Below are 26,978 nucleotides of genomic sequence, written 5' to 3' on the forward strand. Positions count from 1 at the left end.
TAATTGGCTTAGTTTGTTGAAAAAGGTTGAATTTTTACATCTAGATATATTAAGATTGAGCCCTAATTGTTTAAAAAAAAGAGAGAATTTCAATTTTCAAAGTTAATTGCTACTTGAAACTTTTGATAATTGGTTATAGATAACTTAGAAATATTTATTAAAATTGGTTGCCGTGTTGGATCACAAGTTTATTTAGTTTTTATAATTTGGATGAATTTATGCAAATTTTCGGAATGAACAATCTGAATAGTCTTTGGTTAAGAAATTATTTCTATTAAAAAATTTAGGTAATGAGGATTTAATGTTTAAATGTTCATGGTAAGTATATTTAATTTGAGTTACAATTGAGTACTAGATTCTTACCTTAAAATGAGATTTTTTTTGGCATAGTTGTATTATTGAAACTTGTATGCCTTTCAATAGTTTGGGAAGTGATTTGAAAATGAATAAAAGACTATGAGATGTTTGGAATTGTGAAACTCATTGGGAATGCTTTAATTGAAATTATAGAAGAATGATTGAGAAAGAATTGACACTAAGATAAATTTTTGAAATTTCAAATTTAGAATTTAATTTAAGGGATAAAAGAGAAAACTGGCTTCTCAAATATAGGTTTAAAAGCAGTTAAAACCCTAAACTTATTTTTTTATACAACGCTTCAATGTGGCCCTAGTTAACAAAATTTAATTTTGACTGCTAATTGATTAGAAACTGATAGATCTAAAAATTACATAAAAGAACCCAAAAATTACAATTAAGGATCTAAAAACAAAAAAGAACCAAAAAAATTTATTAGTTATTTTCTATAATTTTGAGATTCTTTTCCATTATTATTTTCTAGTTCATCAATGATTAAAATTAATTTTTGTTAATTGTAGGAACTAAATAATACTATTGAACAATGCATATAAATTAAATTTAAAATTTTAAATACTTTAAATATATAGTTGAAAGGCTAATTTGCTTTTATACTTTTAATTTAATCTAACCCTTTTAATTTTGTTTTAATTAGTTGAAATACGAATTACATTGACTTGCAACTGTAAGAGATATTTGGCCTCGGGAGAATTCAACGGTTGGTATTGCTTAGCTAAAGGTGATGGGTAACAATGAATTAATATTTTTTGGTAGAAAAGGTTTAAACTTCTTTACATGCTATCATGAGCTTCAGGTTTGATTAGGCCTTGGCTGAGTTAAAAAAAAAAAAAAAAAAGGAGAATCTCTCTCTGGATATTCAAGAATGGGGCTGGCGATTCAAGTACCAAAACCCATCAACAATGTCTGTTTCATGTTGCAAGACTTCGGGCTGGATCATCCAAAGATCCGATCTGTGTCAGTTTACCCTAGGTTATGCTTAAAGTCATGCCGTTTCTCTTTCTCTTCTTCGGAGTACAGGATTCCGTTGGCTTCTCCGACGCAGTTTCGACCGGCTCCCCATCGCCACCAGAAATGTTTTCCTGTGCCGGTTAACGAGGCAGAACCTTTCTGTGTCCTCATCGGTTGTCTCTAGCAGAACTATAGGCTTTTGACGCGACCTGCTCGAATGAAGGTCCCTGTGAGGAGCGTTCTTGGTCCTGTCTGCGACAGATTCAGAGACTTGTCTGATGATCTCTTGGTTATGGCTGAGCCTGTGGTGGTGAAGATGAGAACAACTGAGAATTCACTCCCACATGGGTCTTTCGCCGGCGAACGTTTTTCTTCATTATGTTGGAAAAGTACCTTAGAAGAAGAATCAGAAGCCACTTTTCCAAGCGCTCCAGAAGATCAAAGAAGAATTGATGCTGATTGGTTTTATATCTCTGCTTCTGACAGTATCGCAAACTGGCATCACTAAAATCTGCGTTCATCCGAGCTGGACTCGCCATTAGCTTCCCTGTGGGCTGGGGAGAAAGAACACAAACAATCAGGTGATTCTTTATCTTTTTTCTTTCTTCCTTCCTTTCTTCTTCTTCTTTTTTTGGGTGAAAGTTTGAATCAAGATCGGGTTGATCCTCGCTTCATGGATTCACATAATCTATATTACATAACTGGTTTTTTACACCGGGCTCTTTACATCTCCTCACCTCATAGATGTTCGTGAAAGATTTGGTTTAGATGGTGTGGAAAAAAACACAAAAAGCCTACCCTTTTTCGCTTTCTTGCTTTGCTTGCCTTCGAGGTATTTGGAGCAGAGCAGGTGCATGTTGCTATGATGGAGGTTGGATTAGGTGGTAATATGATGCAACAAATATGGTTCGAAACGAAAATGCCAAAAAGAATGTAATCTTTTGCAAACAAGTGATTGTCTTGGAGCTGATACTCTGATTGAAATGTTAAAGAATTGCTGTCGAAACCGTGAGATCAATAAGTCAATTACTGTGGGTGTGACTGGCCTGCCAAATGTTGGCATTAAGATCTTGAAGAGAAGCCATGTTGTCAATATCGTTGCTACCCCTCGTTTAACTAGATCAATATGAGAGGTGCAATTAGACAAAAATGTTAAGTTGTTGGACTGCCCTGGTGGTGTTAGGCTAAAGTCTCAAGAAAATTATGCTTCCATAGTCTTAATAAATTGCTGGTGTTGCAGCTTTTATTGTGCCTCACCCTGATGAAGCCATTATATTGTTGTTGTGCCATGTGGATTGTTTCAAATGTGGAATGCGGTTGCCTAGTTGGATTCACTTTTTCTTTTTTCTTTTCTTTTTTTTTTGATAAGGAAAATTATATTAATCAGAGATTGAGATTCATGGAAATGGAAAAGGCCGGAAAGTTTTCATTAGGAAATTGACCAAAAGATAGAATTGAAAAGAAAATTTGGGAGAAATGACTGCCACAGTAATAATTGTTTCGATTAATTGACAATTGTGGGTTGCTTCTTGAGAAGGTTCCCAGGCAAATAAAATTCTTCCAGCGGCTTTGACTGAACAAACTTGTGTTTCTGCTGTTGGGGGAAAATCTAGTGTAGAAATGAATCCAGTGAAGAACAATTCTAAGAGCCATGGGAGTTCGATTGTGCATTCTTTTGTTTTCTTGTGGTGTGAGATATCTACTTAAAAACTCTGGAAGGATGTCCCTCTGTGGAAGCAATGAAGAGAAGCCAAGTTTGTTGTTTCTTCTTCTTTTTGAAAATCTGCAAGCTCCAGTCAGAGTTGAGCAGGGAGGCTAAGATTGCCTGGTGGGATTCACATGAATTGTTAACATTTATTTGGATCTGCATCTTCTTCGCATCTATTTTGAAGTCTGTAAGATGTTCTTCATATTGTACATTTAGCGGGAGGGCAAGCACGGTTCTTCTTTCGGATATGATATCTCCATAAAAGTTTTATTCATAAGTTTGTTGTCGTTGTCATTGGTTTAATTCACTTCACTTGTATTTTGCTTTGGCAAGTTGGAAACCTAATTGATGTGAACTTGAGGGGTTGTTGGATTAGTCAAGGTGATTAGTGTTAATTACCTACTAGTTGGTGATTCTAAAATTTTATAAAGGATATAACATTGTATTAGTGGTAAAGAGGTTGAACCTTACTTAAAGTGCGAGGGTAACATAAGTCCTCACCTTATATGCCATCAGGGGTTTTGGGTTTTGGGGTTGGTTTGTCATCTTTCAACCCATGATTATGTTATTTTTTGTAAATTAAATTTATTATCTTCATTGTCATTTGTTATGTTGATTGATGATAAGTTTTCATTATCTTTATGGTTAATATTCTCCTCCCTTTAACATCCCTCTGCCAGTCCGGATCCTCTTCTTATCCCGTCTCTCTTTTTCTTTTCTTCATCACATCTCCACCCCCTGAATAACAAAATGAATATGCTCTGGATTTATTGGTTTTATAAAATTATTGTCATAATATTATATAAAAATAAAAATAAACTTAAATTGTTAAAATTTGACTTGCATAGTTCACAATTATATATTATTAAAACTATATATAAAGTAGAATTATTTATTTATTTTATTGCAGATATAAACTAGATAGATCAAATTTTAACAATTTAACATTATTTATTTTTTCTTTAATATAATATTATGAAAATTGTTTTATAAAATAATTAAATATGAACTATTCATTTGTTTATCTAGGACGGACATTAGATGAGGAGAAGAAAATGAGAGAGAAGAATGAGGAGAGGATCTACTTACTCTCCCTTACACGATCTAATGATAAAAAGAAACAAGAAAATACTATTAGTAAGTGGGAACATTGCAAAGGGATATTATATTAGAAATCTGAGCACAAAATCTAATACAAAACGTACAACAATTGGTAACAAAAATTATTTAAGAGGTGAGTCTAGACACTATTGTCATTTAAAGAATTATTGTTATAGCCTCCATTAATTATTAAATTCCACTTGTTCTTCAAATATAAAATTGCACCAATACATATATTCCATATTTCCTTGCAAGCAAAATACATGAACAATACTGTTGAATAGGCGATGAAGAGATACACTTTAACATGATCTTGAACCATCAATGATATCACTGCTGTACAAGCACATGATCCTGAAATAACATCTGATGTGAAGCCGTAGATGCAAATACTTATGATAAGAATCCACATAATTATAGAGTTCTCGTTGAAAGGAGATGAATTTGGGAAGTTCACTTGAATAACAGCAAATAACATTTTAATTATATCTTTGAAGGCATCTTGTTGAGGAATTGACCTGCGTAAATTATCAAATTAATTAGAATTTTTCAAAAGTGTTTCATTAATTAGTAAGAATATTGGCTGGATTTATTAGGTTATATGTCTAAGCACACTTTTTTTAAAGTTCAAGCTTTGAAAATTAAGGTATCTTTTTTTAATATAAAAGGGCTTTTAAACCTGACTATTAAAGCTCTCAAAAAGAAATTCAAGCTAGCCATTTAAGTCCATATTTAGTTTGATACCTAAAAAAATATTTTTAATTTTTAAATTAAATTTAGATTTTGGAATACATTCTTATATTTTAAAATTAAAATTATATTTTATATTTTTTATTTTTAAACATTATAATTTGTATTTTAAAAGTTAAATATATAATATTATAATGTAAAAATTAAATTTTTAAAAATTTGTAAGAAAAGAAATAAAATGTAAGCTTATAAGGTTAGCCTTGAGCCTCATCAATAAGGTTGGGTTTGAAAACAAGATTGATTTTGAGACAATAAGGCTTTTGGGCCTAAACTTGTTTTACCCAAAACAAACAAGCATTTAGCTTCTACAACGTAGACTTACAAAATCACTTGCCTTACAACTTGAAACAGCGACAACAGAGATTAGTAACGCATGAAAATAGGCATATTGAAACAGATTGATCACAAACTAATGATTGCCAAAACTAGGGGAAGCAGTGGAAGTTTAGTGATACAATGTTTGCAGGTAAAAATAGTGTTTTTTAGCCTATGATCTTGTAGTCTAACGTCATGTATGCTATTCTGTAATTGAAAGATTGTGGATTTGATCCTGCTTATAATTTTAAGTCATTAGTGCCAGTCTTTTTAATTAAAAAAAGGAATAGTATGTTCTTAAAAAAATAAAATATATACTTATCTCCTTTCTTAGTACATTTTTTATTGTTTTTAAATTCCATATACTAAACATAGAGTAAGAGAATAGAGAAGTGAAGGAAATAATGATAATGTCAAGAGAGAAGATACTATATACTAACCGTATGAAAGCAAGGTGGCTGAACAAGCAGATCTGACAATGAGCATGAATGGCAAGTTTGGTTACATTAGGGATAATACATAATGTCACATTAGGGACATTTAGCAATGCAAAATAGTAATTCTTTTTAAATTAGGATGGAATATATCAATTTATATATTCATTAAGAAAACTCACTAGTTAATTTCAAAAATATTATTAGGAAGACAAAAATCTTCATTTTTTTAAATAAAAAAATACCATCTATTATTACTATTTCCCCCCTCTTACACAACAAAAAGAAGTAATTTTCTTGAAATAAAAAGAGGTTAAAAATAATAGTAAATAAAAGAAAGAGACTAGATGAAAGAGGAGGAGATAAAGTTACCTTCCGAAATCTGGGATTGAGGCAAACCCAAACGAAGGCATAATTTAAATAGCTACAAATTTATGCGATCTGCCAGTGGCTGCTCGAATGTATATATGCGGATGCTTCGGACGACTTCCGGAAGCTGCGAAGAAATGGGCTAAGTGGGCCACCCCAGCATTACCGCTCGGCCAATTGAGTCAGCATGGCCGAAGAAATAATTAAGTCAGCACCCCTTTGATTTAGAAGAATTCTTTTTATTTTTTTAATCTTATTTATAAATCACCTCATTAAATTTTTATTATAAATTTTTTTATTTGACTTCCATTAAATATTAAAAAAATATATTATTAAAAATATATATTTGATAATAGTAAAGTTGAGAAATTATTAAATTTCTAGCTATAATTAATGAGTTTTAAGATTTTTTTTTTAGTTATAGATGAAATATGTTAAAAGTATCTTATAAATAAAACTAGAGTAGTAAACTTTTTTTTTTAACCAAATTCTCAGGTATACATTGACTTAGAATTTTTTTTAAATTTTACTCATAATTAACCCCTTTTCATATTAAGTGAGAATGTGGTGTTTACTAAACTAATTAACCATTAACTATTTAGAGTATTTTTAATCAAAATACATGTGGGTATTGACTTATCATTTTTCCTTTTATCTCCTAAAACTATTTTATTTTCTATGCTTTTTTTTTTTGGGTGAAAAGCGGGAAACTTGCCCATTCATCCCTTCCATTTTTTTTTTAAAAATCAATCTACCTATATCCCAAATTATGTTTTTTATATAAAAAAAATACTCTCCTTGTCCAACATTATAAGATATTTTTTTGAAGAGATCTAGTGCCTCAAAATATAAGACATTTTAAAAATATTAATATTTCATTAAATAAACTTATTTCAATATTGCCCTTTTTTCTCAATATATTTAATTATCAAGTGTAGATTTAAGGTTATTAAGTGAATGTTATTTTTAAAAGTTTATACTCCCTTTGTCCTTAAATTATAAGATAATTTAAAAAAAGATTATGCATATCATAAATATTAACAATGAAACTTTATAAAAATAAAAATATAAAATTTTAAAAACACTTTATTTAATATAACTTTAAATCTATAATCACTTCAATTATTTTTTCATTTGAAGAGTTATTTTAAAAAATATCATGAATGAAACATTATTTTTATCAAATAGTCTTATATTTTGAGATAATAAAATTTCTTAACCTTGTCTCATAATTTGGAACAGAAAAAAATATTTTTTTTGGAAAAAAATAAAATTATTAACTGTATTTAATAAAATTTTTTGATATGTAAATTTTGTTAAAAAGTATCTTATAGTTTGGGATGAAAGGATATATTTTATTAATCAATAACAACAAAATCTCAAACTCAATTATAATTAAATGAATGCATATGAAAAACAAATTATAGCCAATGGCCTTATAGAATAGTGACATGTTAGTTCCCTTATAAATGGAAAATCATTTATTCGACCTCACTTGTAATATCATGCCATTAGTACTTGCCCCTTTAATTCATATATATATATATATATAATATAAAACACTTTTAATCAAATTACATTAATAAATTATGACTTTCATAAATAAATACTCCGTCCCCATTAAGAATTATAAAGCACCATAAATGAATTATTTTTTTTAATAAATTAGTTAATTATTTTAAAATTATACAATCTTTTTGTTTATCTTTATTTAATAGGGTGTATCAATTAGAAAAAATTATCAATTACAACACTTAATTAAGGATATTTTTGAAAATAAAATTATTAATTGCACCTTAAAGGATCCAAAATGTCATATATTTTTAAACATGATAATTTAAAAAATGACTTATAATATTAAATGGAGGGAGTGAAAAAGAACTACAACTTGATAGTATCTGGAATTAGTTTTGTGGATATTTTATTTAATTTTTTTGTATTTTAAAAATATTTTCATGGATATAAAATTCAAAAGAAAGATAGTATTGAAAAGTAAATCAAGCTACAATAAGGCTATCATAATTAATCTCAAATAGTGTTGTTAATAATAATAGTAGTAGTGCTAGTAATAGTAGTAGTAGTAGGTAATTGAAAGTCTGCAATATATAACTTGACTAGTTAGTAATGTACGAAAATATGCATTTTTTTAATATAAGGCTACGGATAAAATTCGTGCAAAAGACAACCAATCAGGTCATGTCATAATGCAATTCCTACATCTAGGCAAAGGGATATAAAAAATCTTAGCATCTAAATTGTCATGCATAACCTGATGAGCAAGCCAATCAGTGCATTGATTTGCTTTTCTACACATAGAATTGAAAGTAATCGTCTAGTCTCTCATTTTGTGATCTCCAATATTTTAAATGATAGGGAGAGTGGGTGGTTTTAGGAGAATTTGTATTGAATGAGAATGAGCACTTTAAGAGAATCCGAGTAGATGTTAGCTTAAGTAAGCTTGCTATTCCAATAAAGGTTGAGGCCTTCAAGGATGGCCATGAGTTCAGTTGCAGTATAAAGGTGATAACTAAGGTACTTGGTGAAGCCCTTTATCCAATTTTCTTGATTATCTTGAATGAGTCCACCACAAGAAGAATCACTATAATTATTGACAAATCCATTGATGTCAAGCCTCACTTAACTTGCTTTAGGAGGACATCATTTGATTGTTGATTTCTCATTCTGCATAGACAAGCAGTTGAGTCTTGATTGCAAGTTTTAGTCATTGATGACATCTTGGATGCATGTAAAAGCAATGTCTATTCGAAACATCTTTAAAGTAGATATTTTTGCATCTTTGTTTCCAAATATTCCAACTGACGTATGCAAAAAGTCTTTACCAACGGATTTTTTTTATTTGGGCCTCCTTTATTGTTCTTTGCATTCCATAATTCCAATCCTGCAAAGGAAGAAAGAAAAAGATATTTAGTTTTGACTATTTAACTATTTTTCTCCAAACCTCCTATAATTCTTACAATTCGGTAAGATATGAACAGAGGAATCCAATGTGTTGAATCATATGTTTTGATAATTATAAAACTAAGAGAAAGGAATTTGTTACTTGTACAGATCAATATAAAATATAGTAAGTGACAAAACCTCCAAGAACATGAAGAACGAGAGAAGACTTACACTTATTATGTTTAATTCTTTATTTCTTCTGTTAGAATTTTTTATGAAAACTATTGAGAGAAAAATCACAATTTGAATAATAAGAATGTGTCTATTAGATCACGTAATAGGCTTATAAAGTCTTAGAACTTCATTTTCAAATAGTTAGAATGAATTTATGCTCAACTATCTAATTCATGCTTGTTTTGGTTTGAACACCACACATGAATCATCATTCCCTTATTTATTACAAGACTTAGTTGATCCAATTCAAGTTTGGTTAAAACTGATATCACATAAATTAGCCTCCAGAAGCATTGCTCAACACTATAGGTCAATTTATGTAATGTCCTCTCTAACTTATTTGGATCTGCATCTTCTTCGCATCTATTTTGAAGTCTACTAAGATGTTCTTCATATTGTACATTTAGTGGGAGGGCAAAGCACAGTTCTTTCGAAGATGATATCTCCATAAAAGTTATATTCATAAGTTTGTTGTCATTGTTGTCATTGGTTTAATTCACTTCACTTCCCGTATATTTAGCTTTGGCATGTTGGAAACCTAATTGATGTCAACTTGAGGGGGTGTTGGATTAGTCAAGGTGATTAGTGCTAATTACCTACTAGCCAGTGATTCTAAAATTTATATAAAGGATATCACATTGTATTAGTGATAAGGAGGTTAAATCCTACTTAAAGAGTGAGGGTAACATAAGTTCTTATCTCATATGCCTTCAAGGGTTTTGGTTTTCTGGGGTTGGTTTGTCATCTTTCAACCCATGATTATGTTACTTTTTTGCAAATTAGATTTATTATTTTCATTGTCATTTGTTATGTTGATTGATGAAAAGTTTTCATTATCTTCGTGGCCAATATTCTTCTCCCTTTAACATTCCTCTTCCAGTCTAGATCCTCTCCTTATTCCTTCTCTCCTTTTTTTCTCTTCATTCCATCTCCACCCCTGAATAACAAAATGAATAAACTAGATAGATCAAATTTTAATAAGTTAACATTATTTATTTAATATAATATTATGAAATTTGTTTTATAAACTAATTAAATATGAACTATTCATGTTTTTTTTAATTTAAGGATGGAGTTAGATGAGGAGAAGAAAATGAGAAAGAAGAATGAGGAGAGGATCTACTTTCTCTCCCTTACATGATCTAATGATAAAAAGAAACAAGAAAATGCCATTAGTAAGTGGAAACATTGCAAAGGGATATTATATTAGAAATTTGAGCACAAAGTCTAATACAAAACATACAACATTTGTAAGGAAAATTATTTAAGAGATGAGTCTAGACACTATTGTCATTTGACGAGTCATTGTTATAGCCTCCAGTAATTATTAAATCCCATTTGTTCTTCAAATATGAAACTACACCACACATATATTCCATATTTCCTTGCAGGCAAAATATATGAACAATAGTATTGAATAGGTGATAAAGAGGTACAATTTAAGATGATCTTGAACCACTAATGATATCAATATTGTACATGCACATGATCCTGAAATAACATCTGATGTGAAGCCAAAGATGCATATACTTATGATAAGAATCCACATAATTGTAGAGTTCTTATTGAAAGGAGATGAATTTGGGAAGTTCAATTGAATAATAGCAAATAATATTTTAATTATATCTTTAAAGGCATCTTGTTGAGGAATCGACCTGCATAAATTATTAAATTAGTTATAATTTTTCAAAAGTGTTTCATTAATTAGTAAGAATATAGGCCAGATTTATCAGACTATATGTTTGAGCATACTTTTTTTAAGGCTCAAGCTTTCAAAATTAATGTATCTTTTTTATTATATAAAAGGGCTTTTAAAACTTGGCCCATTAAAGCCCTAAAAAAAATTCAGCCTACCTACTTAAATCTATGTTAGTTTGATACCTATATATATATATATATATATATATTTTCAATTTTTAAATTAAATTTAGATTTTAGAATATGTGTTTATATTTTAAAATTACAATTTATATATTACTTATTTTTATTTTTGAACATTATAATTTTCATTTTAAAAATTGAATATGTAATATTATAATGTAAAAATTAAATTTTAAAACTTTTGAAAGAAAATAAATAAAAAAATGAGCTTATAAGTCCATCCTTGAGATTGATCAATAAGGCGGAGTTTGAAAAAACATTGATTTTAAGACAACAAGGCTTTGGACTTAAACTTATTTTATCCAAAAACAAACAAGCATTTAGCTTCCACAATGCAGCCTTAAAAATCACTTGCCTCACAACTTACAACAGCAACAGCAGGTATTAGTAATGCATGACAATAGGCATATTGAAACAGATTGATCACAAACTATCGATTGCCAAAAGTAGGGAAGCAGTGGAAATTTAGTAATATGTTTGGTAGGTAAAATAGTGTTTTTTTTAGCTAATGATCATATGGTCTAGCATCATGTATGCTCTCTTATAATTGGAAGGTTGTGGGTTCGATCCTACTTATAATTTTAAGTTATTAGTGCCAGTCTTTCTAATTAAGAAAAAGGAATAGTATTTCTAAAAAAATAAAAAATATACTTATCTCATTTTTTAGCACATTTTTTAAAAAAATTCCATATACTAAACATAGAGTAAGAGAATAGAGAAGTGAAGGAAACAATGATAATGTCAAGAGAGAAGATACTATATACTAACCGTATGAAAGTAGATGTGGCTGAATAAGCAGATCTGACAATAATCATGAAAGGCAAGTTTGGTTACATTAGGGATAATACATAATGTCACATTAGGGACATTTAGCAATGCAAAATAGTAATTCTTTTTAAATTAGGATGGAATATATCAATTTATATATTCATTAAGAAAACTCACTAGTTAATTTCAAAAATATTATTGGGAAGACAAAAATCTTCATTTTTTTAAATAAAAAAAATACCATCTATTATTACTATTTCCCCCCTCTTACACAACAACAAGAAGTCGTTAAAAATAATATTAAATAAAAGAAAGAGACTATATGAAGGAGGAAGAGATAGAGTTACCTTCCGAAATCTGGGATTGAGGCATACCCAAACGAAGGCATAATGTAAATAGCTATAAATTTGTGCGATATGCCAGTGGTTGCTCGAATATATATAGATATACGTATTAAATAAAAAGCGAAGGAAAAAAATAAATAAATAAAAAGACGAACGAAGCTTCGAAGAAATTGCCTGCCACAACCATGCCACGTGGCCAAAGAAATTAAAAAGAACTTGCCTCGCCGCCCATTTGACTTGGGGGACTTGTCAGGTACACAATTTTATTTTTTTGGACCAAATTCTCAGGTACCCATTGACATAGATTTTGTTTTAAATTTTAATCATAATTAACCCTTTTTCATATCAATTGAGAATGTGACATTGTTACTAAAATAACTAATCATTAACTATTAAGAACATTTTTATCAAAATAAATGTGGGCATTGAATTATTATTTTTCCTTTTATCTCTTAAAACTTTTATTTTCTATGCTTTTTTTTTTTTGGGTGAAAAGTGGGGCAACTTGCCCATTCATCCATTCCCTTTTTTCTTTTTTAAATCAATCTAACTATATCCCAAATTTTGTTTTTTTATATAAAAAATACTCCCTCCGTCCAACATTACAAGATATTTTTTTGGAGAGATTTAGTATTTTAAAATATAAGACATTTAGAAAACATTAATTTTTTATTAAATAAAATTATTTCAATATTACTCTTTTTTTTCTATATATTTAATAATTAAGTGTAGATTTAAGGTTATTAAATGAATGTTATTTTTAAAAGTTATATATTTCATTCATCTTAAATTATAAAATAATTTGAGAAAAGATTATGCACATCAATAAATATTAATAATGACACTTTACAAATTTACTTTATAAAAATAAAAATATAAAATTTCAAAAATAAACTTTATCTAATATAACTTTAAATCTATAATAATTTGAAATATTTTTTCATTTGAAGAGTAACATTGAAAATATTATTAATAAAACTTTATTTTTATCAAATTATTTTATATTTTGAGATAATAAATTTCTTCAACATTGTCTCATAATTTGGAATAGAGAAAATATTTTTGTTTTTAAAAAAATAAAATATTAAGTGTGTATTTAATAATATTTATTGATATGCGAAATTTTGTTAAAAAAAACTTATAGTGTGCGATGGAGGGATATATTTTATTAATCAATAACAACAAGATCTCAAACCTAATTATAATTTAAATGAATGCATATACAAACAAATTATAGCCAATGACCTTGTAGAATAGCGACATGTAAGCTCACTAGTTCGATATCGCTTGTAATATCATTCCATTACTATCTGCCCCTCTAATTAAAAAAAACATATAAAACACTTTTAATCAAATTATATTAATAAATTATGACTTTCATAAATAAATATTCCCTCCCCCTTAAGAATTATAAAGTGCCTATAAACAAATTATATTTTCAATAAATTAGTTAATTATTTTTAAAATTATATAATTTTTTTATATTTATCCTTATTTAATATGGTGTATCAATTAGAAAGACTTATCAATTACAGCACTTACTTAAGGATATTTTTGAAAAAAAAATTATGAATTGCACCTTAAAGAATCCAAATGTCAAATATTTTTAAAACATGATACGTTAAAAAATGACTTATAATATTAAATAGAGGGAGTGAAAAAGAACTACAACTTGATAGTATCTAGAATTAGTTTTGTGCTATTTTTATTTACTTTTTTTTGTATTTTTAAAATATTGTCATGGATATAAAATAAAGAAAGATAGTCTTGAAAAGTAAATCAAGCTACAATAAAGCTATTGTAGTTAATCTCAAACAATGTTGTTAATAATAGCAATAGTAGTAGTGGGTAATTGAAAGTTTGCAATATACAACTTCACTAGTTAATAATGTATGAAAATAGGCATTTTTTTAATGTAAGGCTATGGATAAAATCCTTGTAAAAAGACAATCGATCAGGTCATATCATAACGCAAAAAGTTCCAACATCTAGACAGAGGGATATAAAAAATCTTAATATCTAAACTATCATTCATTGCTTGACAAGCAAGCCAATCAGTGCATTAATTCGCTTTTCTACATATAGGATTGAAAGTAATAATCTAGTCTCTCATTGTGAGATTTCTAATATTCTAAATGATAGCAAGAGTAAGCAGTTTTAGGATAAGTTGTGCTAAATGAGAATGAGCGTTTCAAGAGAATTTGAGTAGATGTTAACTAAAGTAAGATTGCTAGTTTCAAGAGAATTTGAGTAGATGTTAACTAAAGTAAGATTGCTAGTCCAATAAAGGTTGAGGCCTTCGATGGTGGCCATAAGTTTAGCTACAATATAGAGGTGATAATCAAGGTATTTGGTAAAGCCTTTATCTAATTTTCTTGATCATCTTGAATGATTCCACCACAAGAAGCAGTGCTATTGTTATTGACAAATTCGTCGATATCAATCCTAACTTAACTTGCTTTAGGAGGACACCATTTGATTGTTGGTCTCTCATTTTGCATAGATAAGTAGTTGAGTCTTGATTGCAAGTTTTGGTTATTGATGACGTATTGGATGCATGTGAAAAGAATGTCTCTATTTGGAACATCTTCTTCAGAGTAGATATTTTTCATCTTTGTTTCCAAATATTGCAACTGACATGTGCAAAGAGTCTCTGCCAAGGGACTTTTCTTATTTGGGCCTCCTTTGCTGTTCTTTGCATTCTATAATATCCAATCCTACAAATGAAGATAGAAGAAGATATTTAGTTTTGACTATTTAACTATTTTTCTCCAAACCACCTAATAATTCTTACAGTCCGATAAGATATGAATAGAGGAATCCACTGTATTGAATCATGTGTTTTGATGATTATAAAATTAAGAGAAAGAGACTTGTTACTTGTACATTTCAATATAACACGTACTAAGTGACAAAAATTCCAAGAACATGAAGAACAAGAGAAGGTTTAGACTTATTATCTTTAATTCTTTATTTCTTCTTTTAGAATTTTCTATGAAAACTATTGAGAGTAAAATCACAAATTGAATAATAAGAATGTATCTATTAGATCATGTCATAGGCTCATAAAGTCTTAGAACTTCATTTTCAAACAATTAGAATGAATTTGTGCCCAATTGTCTAATTCATGCTTGTTTTGGTGTGAGCACACACATGAATCATCATTCCCTTATGCATTATAAGACTTAGTTGATCCAATTTAAGCTTGAGTTAAAATTGATACTCACATGAATTAGCCTCTAGAAGCATTGCTCAACAGTATAGGTCAATTTATCCTATATTGAACACATGGGTATTTGAACCATCAGTGAAGGCAACTGTCTTAAGTTTGGCTAGATCATGCTTGACTTAGGTTTGAGTCCTTGCTTGAATTAGATAATCAGATTTGAAATCATTTGATCAAGGTGAGTAATCTATACATACATACAACATACATACATATTTATATAAGAGGAATCTATTTATGTCAATGAAATGAATATTTTAGATGATTTGATTAAGGAGTAGTCTATATATGAAGCCATTTCGTGTTTGTAGAAAAAGGAAAATGCAAGAAAGTGGAAGAATACACTTGTCTTATATTATGACAAGTTGTATGACCTATTCAACATAGACAGGGTAACGGGAAAATATTCTAAAAGTGCTAAGGAAAGGTTGCCCAATAGAGTAAGAGAGCAATCAATTAAATGACTCTATTGCAAATGCAACTAATTGTAATTATCAACATGAGTTACCAAACTCACTAGTTAATTTGGAGTATAGCCCAACATGTGGGGTATCAATAGGAATTACATCGGGTAAAGGACAAAAGCATATGGCTTCAATGGTTGAAGCTATTAAAGAAGTTGTGAAAAAATGACAACGAGAATTATGGAACTAATTGATATCATGTGAGATGGAAATGGTTGTTGTTAAGAGGCAACTTTAAGCTTCTAAGAAGCAAGTTCAAGCTATGAAGAAGCAAGCTCAAGTGCTAAGAAGGGTCTTTCAATACTTGAAAAGAGTAGGCCTCACCATTATAGTGTAGAGAAAGTGTGGGCTGCAACTGAGGAGACTAGAGTGGTTGAAGAGAACATAGAAAAAATTTTACTTCTTCCTATGATCAGTGAGGAATGCAAGAGAACTTTCTTTGGTGTTCCACAACATATGTGATTACAGATATTGCTCAATGTTATGACTAGAGCTAGAGTTCAATGAAAGAAGTATAGATTTTGGGGTTGGACTTTTTTTGTTTATGGATAGTAGTATTTTTATTTTGTGGTGACATGTTGGCCTTTTTTGCTTAGAAAAGATATGTACTATATCATGCTTTTTCTAATGTGATAACATATTAGTCTTCTTCTTTTTTTTTTTGTTTAGTGAACATATATATTTTATCATGATGCTCATGATGTATTGACAAATTGACCATGATGTATTGACAAGTTGGAGATTTTATTTAATAAGTACCGTGTTTAATTTTATTAGTGCCCACTTTTTATTTTAAAATGTAAAAATAACATATTTTTTACTAGATTATTTGATTTTAAAATACAATATAGAAATAATTTTTTTAACAAATAATTTGATTTTAAATTAATTTGATTATGTTAATTTTAATATAATTTTTTCTTTCAATTTAGTTTTATAAATATAATTACATGAAACATGATATATTTTTATATAAGGGTATTATAGTCATTTAAATATCTATTTATGTTTTTTCCTTCCTATTTTCCTTTGTCCATCCAAATAGGGAGAGTAATAATATTTTCTTTCTAATTTTATATTCTTTTCATTTTCTTTCCTTCCATTTTCTTTCCTTTCAACTTTTCTCCCCATCTAAATAGAGGGAAAAAGATTATAAATGTAACATCCTAGAGAATTTAACCTGAATTAGCTAAGTATATGAAGTTAATTAAGTAAATTAATATGATGTGTAGCTATATAGAGCTAATGGGTGTTATAGGTTGTGGTTTCAGCTCTAAGATTCAAAGTGAAGTCGGGCTACTTGGATGTCAACAAGTAAGAAAAATAAAGAGGAATGGCTTTTTGTCACATGTTATAGCATGTGCATGGCATGTTGTGACATACGAGCCACTAAAAGGCAAGAGTCCCTTCTCTGTACCATTTAATTTCTCCCAATATCCAGCTAACATTAAGAGGGGTTAACTTAATCATCACATATCTAAATTCAAACCATAATAAAAATATTGATTTGAAAAACTTGGACCCAAGACTCATACTTGTTGGTCCACACATATTGCTGATCCTTTCGAGTTAGCTTAGTCAATGGGGACGCAATTTGCAAAAATCCTTGAATAAATTGCCATAGCATTCGGCCAATCCCAAGAAACTTATCTTTATCACTGAGGTAGGCAGTTCTTATTTCAAAACAATATCCACTTTATATGAATCCATTGCAATCCCATCTGTTGACACAATGTGGCTAAGAAATCTCACTTCTCTTAGCCAAAACTCACATTTACTGAGCTTGGCATATAAATTATTGTCCTTTAGAAGTTGCAGGATAGTACGGAGATGCTTTGCGTGTTCTTCCTCATCTCTTGAGCATCTCAAAATGTCATATATATAAATACCACTACACACTTGTTGAGGTAAGGACAAAATATCCTATGTATGTAGTCCATAAACACTGTTAGAGCATTTGTCAATCCAAATGGCATTACTAAAAAATCATAGTGGCCATACTTAGTGCGAAAAGTAGTTTTCGACACATCTTCAATTATGACTCACAGCTGATGATAGCCTAATTGCAAATCAACCTTAGAAGATACTACAGCTCCAACTAGCAAGTCCAATAAATTATTAATTCTAGGCAACGGATACTTGTTCTTCATTGTTACCTTGTTCAACTATCTGTAGTTAATACACAGCCTCATATTGCCATCTTTTTTCTTTACAAACAATACTAGTGATCCCCATAAAAATACACTCGGTCTTATGAAACCCTTCTCTAACAGTTCCTCAAGTTGTTTCTTTAATTTTGCCAACTCAAATGGTGACATTTGATACAGAGCCTTCGATATGGGTTTTGTTCAAGGTGCAAGGTCAATAAACAACTCTAGATACTTCTTCATAGAATACTTCGGGGAATTCATTCACCACCCTTATTCTCTCAGTTCCTTCGTCATAGGTAGTATGAACGAAAAATAACATCATATATGCTTGACAACCCTGTTGATACATTTCTCTACTTACATTATAGACAAAAATCTCGACTGACTCGATTTCACTGTAGGTGTAGTGTACATGGATAAGGATATCATCTTCCTAGCATAGTCTAGTGTCGTATTATTTGCTGACAACCAATCCATACCGACTATTACATCGATCCCATCTGTAAGCAAACATATCAAATCAATGGTAGTTGATCTATTTTCAAATCTCAAATTAACACCCAAACAAGCTCGGTCAGTTCTAATAAAAATTCCTGCCGGCATAGACACATTAATCACATATAGTAGGGTATACACAAACAATTTCAGCCTCAATACATAAGTCATTAGAAATGCAAGAATGGATAGCACCCGAATCAAACAAAGCATTTATATCATAATTGTATAGAGAGATCTTACCTCTAATTAAACTTAGAGATGTATGCCCTCCTCTTGGGATAACACAATATCTTCCTAAGAATAGTCACCTCTGTTTTGTAGTACCAACTTTGCCCTCTTTGCAATATCTAGCAATATGCCTCATCTTGCCACACTTGAAGCAAGCCCAATACTTATCTATATGGTGTCTTCCACATTTAGTGCACTGAGGGGTTCTAAGCAGTGTTAAGAGTCGGTACAGGTATTGTAGAAGCCTGCTGAGATGGCTGCCACACTAGCACTGTTCTTTGGCCTGTTGCTTTTCTAGAAAGAACCTCGAAACTGTGATCCCTTCTAAAAAGTCTTCTTCTTCCTAAAGCTCCTAGAACTACCAGAGCTAAAACCAGATCTCCTACTCACTTTACTAGTAGGGTCAAGTGACTATGGAAATCTGCCTTGACTATCCTTTCTCTTCTCAATCTCTGCCTCTCTGCCCCTTCTTACAGCTATTCTCAACTTGTTACATATCTCGTCATAAGATGTGATCTCAAATAAGGCTAACTACTGTCGATACTCAGGCTTCATCTTTTCAAGTGACCTTTCTGCATTCTACTTTGAGTCATCATTTCCCATGAGGTAAGTAGAATACTTCGATAATTGATTGAACTTAGTAATGAAAGCTTCTTTATTAAGATTTCCTTGCTTGAACTCATAGAACTTGACCTCTTTCTCTACTCAAAATGCTACCAAAAAGTAGAAGTTGAAGAACTTTACTTTAAATTCATCCTATGTCCATTTGACTCTACCGATCAGTCTCACCGACTTCCACCAATGTTTAGCCTCTTTCACAAATAACACAGAGGCTAATGTCACTTTCTATTCATTTGAGCAAGGCATCGCCTCAAACATTGTCTCTATTCCTTCAATCTACTCCTTGGCTTCTCTTTCTTTCATAGTCTCATCAAATGTAGGTGGATGGAACTATAAAAAACTCTTCCATGCTCGGTCCATGGAATTCTGTGAATCAGTGCCACTCATAGCTCTAAATTGCTTTGTTATACTCTCTTCATATGCTTCATCTTCTTCTTCAGACATGTCTTCTTCATTTTTTATGGTTATACTATTGCCTCTTGCTCTATCATTCTTGGGTACACCTTGACCCCATTTTGAGTTGTGTATTTCTCGCATCAAATTTCTCATTTCAAGTAAAAGGGCCTCATTACCCTGCAGCTCATTCCTTAATTGTTTAAAGTTTGACCAACCGAAATGTGATTTTTTGGTGGTAGTTTATTAATCTTTGGCACCACATTCGTGTTGGATAAGTTACTACCCATAGCATTTCTAGCTACCCTCCTTCTTGCCATCCTCTCCTCCCTTCTAAGGATGGAAGCAATCACACAAAGAGTGAGTGATAAATTAGACAATTATACAAAGGAAAGGTAAGCATAATGAATATATATATATATATATATGCCAACTTATAGACATGAATGCAACAAATAAGATAATCAAATACATCAATCGCACATATACTAGTCTCAGAATGCTTGAAACTAATACCAAATTGTAATGTTCGCCTTGACATTATCAAAACAATACTCTAACATGCCATTGTGATAACCTGAGTTTATTAAAATCTTAAGAAAAAGTTATCACAATCCAAGAATTTTAAAGTAATTAATTTAAAATATTGAGATCTCAAGAAAACCCCTTTTTAAAGTTGTTTGAGCTCAAACTATAGTTTAAAGTAAATTGAATGTAATAACAAAAGCATTAAAACATGAATCAGTACTTAAAAACACAAAAGGTTGAAAAAATTCCAAAATTTGCACTATTTGCCATGACACAGGCTACACACATCATGGCAGATGGCACAGAGGGACGAGTCCCTCAACATGAGTTTTGCTGTAGTGTGATAACATGTGCCACGGTGTGTGCCTACTATCATGACAGCAAATTACTATCATAACAACACTCTTAACTTTCAGAGTGCGCTGTTTCACCATTCGACGTCTTATTTGAGCGGTTTTAGTGTCCATACGATACTCTTTGAGCCCTTTAATTAATGCCACCGATCTCATATCAAAACAATAATTTATTACAAAGATAGACACCTAAATCTAAAATTGTCCATTTTTACCTTAAAACACAATCAAGAGTGTCCAATTCAAACCACCTAATGCCACTACACTTTGACTACCTTAAATGAATCACAAATAACACAAGAGGCCAATTAGATCGCATAAATAATCTTTTATACACAAAATGACTACAAAAACCCTAATTCTCAATAATGTAAAGGGGGTGGATCAAATTTAACATAATAATCATTTAAACCTTTCTAACACATAAACATCTCAATTCTATCACTTGTATTAATATCTTGGCCTTTCACACACATTTAATCATCATCACAATAGTCTTAGGCTGAGATACGCATACATTTCGCAAATCCTCATACAAGTGATAACAAAATAATATAATGATCCTCAGTTGGCATAATAGCATGACATATTCATTATAAAACCCAAAATAATAGAGAAGAGAGCTATAAAAGCGTAGTTCTCAATCCTTGATAGTGCCTTCCTTCCCTTTGCTCCTACTAGAGCCCTTACCTATAAATATAACCACGATGTGAAATAAGTATCTTAGTAACAAAATAATTCACTACTATTAATTAACATGCACAATCATATAGGAGTAAAGCTAATATACACTAAAACATACGTTTAGCATAGTTCAACGTACTCTTTTTTATAATCAATATTCATTTCCGTTCTAATATGATCATTCTACCATTTGAGTCTTCATATTACCTCGACTGAAACTATAGGCTCATAGACCATGTGCACATTCACAAGGGCCCGAGCTCACCCTCAATGGTAGGATCACTCGACTAAAGGTGTCTTATCCCCACTTTAGACTATGGTCTCTCCCTAACACACGAATCGGAGTGTCATTACCCTAACACTGCATCACTGATGCTAAGGAGTGATAATCTTCAATGTTGTATCTCACTTGGATACTAAGGAGATAATCTCCAACATTGTGCCTTATTAAGCATTAAGGAGATGCATGCCATATAGACTTCCATTACTCCTTCCTACGGCTGAACTCCCACCCCTTATCATGATCATGCTTACACAACTCATGTAACAAATATTCTTTTCCAATTCTCATTAATTTCATATAAGACTTTCACAAATGTCATAGTTTGGAAATCATTTCATATGCATAAAATCATAATTTGCAATATGCAATGCTTTCAAATCACAAGTAGAAAATTTACATATCTACTCACAGATAGTTAAGCAATATAATCAAATAGTATAAATTATTCTATTACTTCAACCCTTTGTCATAAAAGGGTTATTGTGGTTCAACACTAGTTCCACATGTTCTCTACGCAAGATAAGGCTTGAGCACACTCAATCTACATAATTAAGCAATAATTATCAATTATCACTCTAAATTAACCCAAAATTCACTAGGTTTTAAGTACCTATAACTCTCAAATTCTTTATTTAATGACACCTACCCTTCCAAAATGCTCCAAAACTCCTATTCAACATCCAAACATACCAAAATCATCAATTAACTATCTATATTGTCCCAAAACCTCAAATTCTCACATAGGGTTTGTTTAAGCCCTAGTCAAAAATTTGAAATCAGCATAAAACTTATAAACCTAGGGTTAAAGGCTTGATTTAACTTCCTAATACCTTATCTAAGTTAATGGGTTTGTCCATTACCTAAAAATAACCAAATCAAAGCCTCAACTAAAGCTAAAAGTATAAAAAATATCGAGGGAGAGGGAGAGGTGTAGGGAGCTTACCCAAGGACAAATCTTTCCCTAAATGCATTCAGAATGGTCTAGAGATTGTGCCCCAGTAGTTATCGATCATCTCATGTCACCTCCTCACTATTTCACTTATCCCACTGTTGATTTCAGGTTTGTTTTATGACTAATAAAATTCAAAATTGTGTAGGTGCGCACTAACGTGTCCGCCATAACGTATGGCACAAAGAGCCCCTTCCATAATTTAAACCCCCCTCTATGCCACGGCCTATTCAAAACTTTGACCTAGCCCTCTTTTAAGGCTGTTCAAAGATCCAAAAACTATATTAGTCTTCTAAAAATATCATTAATGAAAAATTAACTTGAAATTACCATTCTACCCTTAAAAAAATTAAAATTTCTAAATTGAATACTTGGGATGTTACAACAATCACAAACTCTTAGACCATAACAATGGCTAAACTACCTCCCAAAATTCCACACAAGTAACACCACTTATTAAAATATTCCAATTTAGGTCAAATTGAGCTTACAGCTCTAAAGCTCAACCGTTAAACCCCAAACTAGTCATAAAATTTTAGTTTCACACCCAATATATTTTTCATAACTATTCAATTAGAAAGTAGATTCCTAAACTCCACAATTCAAATTCTCTACATCCCAAGCCTAGAGAAATTAGAGTAGGATAGGAACATAGGGCGATATAAGACTTATCTAGTAAGTGATAGGTCGAAAATATCCCCTAGCACTTTGAGACAGCAATCCCTAGTAGCGAATAGCCCTTTCTCCTCTCCTTTGTCATGCTTTCCCCTCATTTCCTCTCCCTTTCGCACCTAGTTCATGCACATAATTATCCAAATTCTGTGCCATGTGCCATAGCCCATCATGTTTATGCCATGGCACGTAGTACAGTGAAGAAAATCACTCAACTACTCATACAATTTGCTTCAGACTATTGTTCTTTCACTCGATCCTATTCATTCAATCAATCATCAACAAAAACATCATTCCATCATCCAAAATTACAATTATCCAATTAATTCACCAATCTACAATCAAAAGTTTAGGATGTTACAGCAAGCTGTTGGTGATAAGAGGAGGAAGGCAAGAATGGAAAGCTTAACAAGAATAGGAAGGACGAATGCACTCTCACTCTCTCTATTTTTGTAGTTGAATGGTAGGGAGAAGGAGAAAAAAATCTCAACATTCAAAAATTAGGAAAGTCACAAGAAGGGTCACAACATTTTTCTCTTATGACATAAAAGACAAGAGTACTTTGGTAATTTTTTCATAATTTAAAACAAAATAAAACTAACCTGTTGCTTAGAAGAATTCAAACTCTAGATCTTCAGGTAAGCTATTAGCATAAGTTTCACTAAGTCATTACACTCCATTTGCTATAAAAACAAATTTAAATAAAATATCAATTAGGAAATTTTTTTATTTAATTTAAAATTTATGTTATTAGATTTAATTAACTAAAAGACTCATCTTCATTTTTCCTAGTGAGCTTCTTCGCAAATAAGGTGAGGGCACAGTGCTTTTCAACGGAGTTGAGTGCTCACGAAAAGTAAGAAAAGTAATAATTACATGCATTTAATGCTCTGACAAAAGGTAGGTAGGTTAATAGTAGTAAACCCAAATATAATACAGGTATAAAGAAAAATGCAAGGATTGATAAGTGTTTAATTGTACTTAAGATTGTGTATAGATAGTTTCTAGAAAGGTAAAGGGGCTAGAACAACATTTAGAAAATAAAAAAATAAAAAAAAAGAAACAAGTGAGACTCGAAGCTCACAAGTTTTGGAACATAAAACAGAGCACTAATATTTATATTAGTATCAGTGTAGGTAACTACTATATTATTAATATAGATAATGAATATGTTGTGGATAAGTGCAAAGTTTAATATGAGTATAGATGAATAGCATTGGAATAAGAATAGAGTAAAATAAGAAATAGTATTGACGTGGATAAGTTTGTACCCATATAAAAAGCAACATGAGACAAGGAATGATGTTGGTATAAAAGGATAACTAAGGTTATCAAATTTAACTACTGTTCTTAACTAGTTATCAGAATGGGTTATTAACTAGTTATCGGAATGGGTTATTAACTAGTAATCGGAATGGGTTATTAACTACTGTTCTTTCCTGATTTTATATGTATATAGATTCATGCTAACTTTTCTTAAATTCATTTTATTATTTTTTTATCACTAATCAATCATTCATGTTAATATTAATTAATACCTCATTCAGTAGTTTATTCTGTGGCTAATTGGCTCAGTGCAAGTTTTACGACATAAAAGTTTTTTTCTTGTTATCAAATTTAATTACTTTTGTAACCTTCAGATTTACATTGTTCATTAGTAAATTAATAGTAACAATAATTCTTACAAGAATTTACTCGTTCTTCAAATTGACACCGTACATGCATTGCGCAGACAACATCGCGCTTTTCTGGCGAGAGAGAGAGAGAGAGAGAGAGAGAGAGAGAGAGAGAGAGATAACCGATCTATCAATCTCTCCTTTCCTTTTCCTATTTCTGAAGAGTGCATTCTGATTGCTCTGGAAATTCTCAGTAAAATAGCATTATATTGGGTTTCAAATCCTTCTACTGCTGGTATTTGGAGGTAAAGATTTATCTGTCCCATTGATTTGTTTTTAGTCTGTAAATTATTTACTAGCAGTTCGATACCCATTTTCTTTATCACCTTAATTAGTTATTTTAAGCGGAAGAAGATGAGATTGAATCGTTATATATTATGTAAGTCATTTGAACATTCTTTAAAACCAATAATAATTTCGTTTGGTGATCTCAAGATTTCTTTACGATGATCATTGCTGTTTGTTTTGATTTAGATGCTTATGATGTTATTTCGAGGGTTAATAAGATTCCATTACTGGCTTCTTATTGACAGGATGATTATTAAGCTAGACTCACTCCTTGAGTAGTAATATAATAGATAGTGCTCTCGATTAGTCAAAGAGCTGTGAATCAAATCTCCTAGAAGCAAAGTTGTTTTACCAATAGTGGAAGAATGAAATGTCAAATATCGGGCTTTTTAGCTTTTGAAGCCGTGTTTTACATTAACAGGGTATATTATGACACTCTTTTCATAACTAGGCAACTTTTGCTTAATTATATAGATTGTAAGAATTTGATGCCAATTCTCATTATCTATGTTCTTATAGAGGATGCATAGTAAACGTGAAATTTTCCCCAGAAGTGCATGTTTTCCCCCCACATTTTTTATGTCCTGTTTAACAATGCACTTTATAATCCATTATAATTTGTGGTCCTTACTCCTTGAACCTGAATCTTCTGTTTATATCATTAATTTGACATGCTTTGGATGTTAAAAGGTGATGTTGTTTCTAGTAGATGTGCCGTTAAAAATTTCAAATCTACAGTGACTGTGGTTAGGGAATAATTTGTTACCTTGTTGATCATTCTTCTTGATACTATATCTTCAGCTGGCCTGATTGGATAGGCTTGATTATAAACAGCAGAAGACTGAGAGTCAAAAATCAGTTTCATGACAACGTGATTGTGCCAAACATTGACTCAGAGACTGATATTTTGGTTATTGATGCCCTTTCCTTAGCAAAATTGCTTGTCCTTTATAATGTGGAGTTTTGCTGCAAATCCATTGGCAAATATTAGAGTGAAAGGAAACTCTCGAGAGACAAGCCAAACTTGTTCAGACTGCTCAGATGATGAGGTTTGTTCTAATGGCTGCAAAGATGAAGGGTTGGAGTGCCGCATATGCTGGGAATCTTTCAACATAGTTGAGAATGTGCCATATGTCTTGTGGTGTGGACACACTCTCTGCAAGAATTGCATTCTGGGACTTCAGTGGGCGGTGTTGAAACTTCCTTACCAACAAATCAACATTCCACTTTTCATATCTTGCCCATGGTGCTATCTATTATCATTCCGATTGGTTTATAAAGGAAATTTGAAGTTTCCTCGTAAGAACTTTTTCCTTCTTTGGATGGTTGAAAGCTGGAATGGTGATAGGTATAAGCTTGTTTCCTCCAATGTGGACAATCAATCGATATTCTCTCCCTTGAGCAGCTTAATTCAGGGAAATCAAGCTTCAATTTTTAACCTTAGAAGACGCTCAATAAATCTTGGTTCTGGGCAAAGGGCGTCCAATGGTAATGATGGTGGTAGAGATGGAACTAGACGCCTTTTTCCCCTTTATAAATCTCTGGATTTCTTCATTCATGTTACGTCCAAATTCCCATTAGTCGCCATTTTACTTCTGACAGCCTTCTTTGCAGTTCCAGTTAGTGCTGTTATCTTATCTGTTTACTTGTTAGTCACCATAGGTTTTCTGTCCCTTCTTTCCTGGTATTGTACTTTGCATACCCTACTCTAGAGAGGTTGGTCAAGGAAATCATTTCTTGAGATATGGCTTGACTTTATTATTATTATTATTATTATTATTATTATTATTATTTTTTCACTTGAAGGTTTTTGTATTTTTATGTTTTTTTTTTA

At 31.0% G+C, this 26,978-nt stretch overlaps 1 long non-coding RNA gene and 1 pseudogene across 1 annotated transcript; both read left to right on the top strand.

The window, feature by feature from the left end:
• The first annotated feature begins 1,191 nt into the window (after positions 1–1,191).
• LOC129295610 (uncharacterized) lies at positions 1,192–3,637 on the top strand. The gene is made up of 2 exons (XR_008589594.1): positions 1,192–1,907; positions 2,071–3,637. It is a non-coding gene; the product is annotated as an uncharacterized LOC129295610 (long non-coding RNA).
• Positions 3,638–24,953: 21,316 nt separating this feature from the next.
• Positions 24,954–26,943, top strand: LOC129295612 (uncharacterized; annotated as a pseudogene).
• Positions 26,944–26,978: the final 35 nt, after the last annotated feature.

The sequence above is a fragment of the Prosopis cineraria genome, unplaced genomic scaffold (genome assembly GCF_029017545.1).
Source record: "Prosopis cineraria cultivar Desert tree isolate PC_DT_omini unplaced genomic scaffold, ASM2901754v1 PC153, whole genome shotgun sequence".
Classification (NCBI taxonomy): domain Eukaryota; kingdom Viridiplantae; phylum Streptophyta; class Magnoliopsida; order Fabales; family Fabaceae; genus Prosopis; species Prosopis cineraria.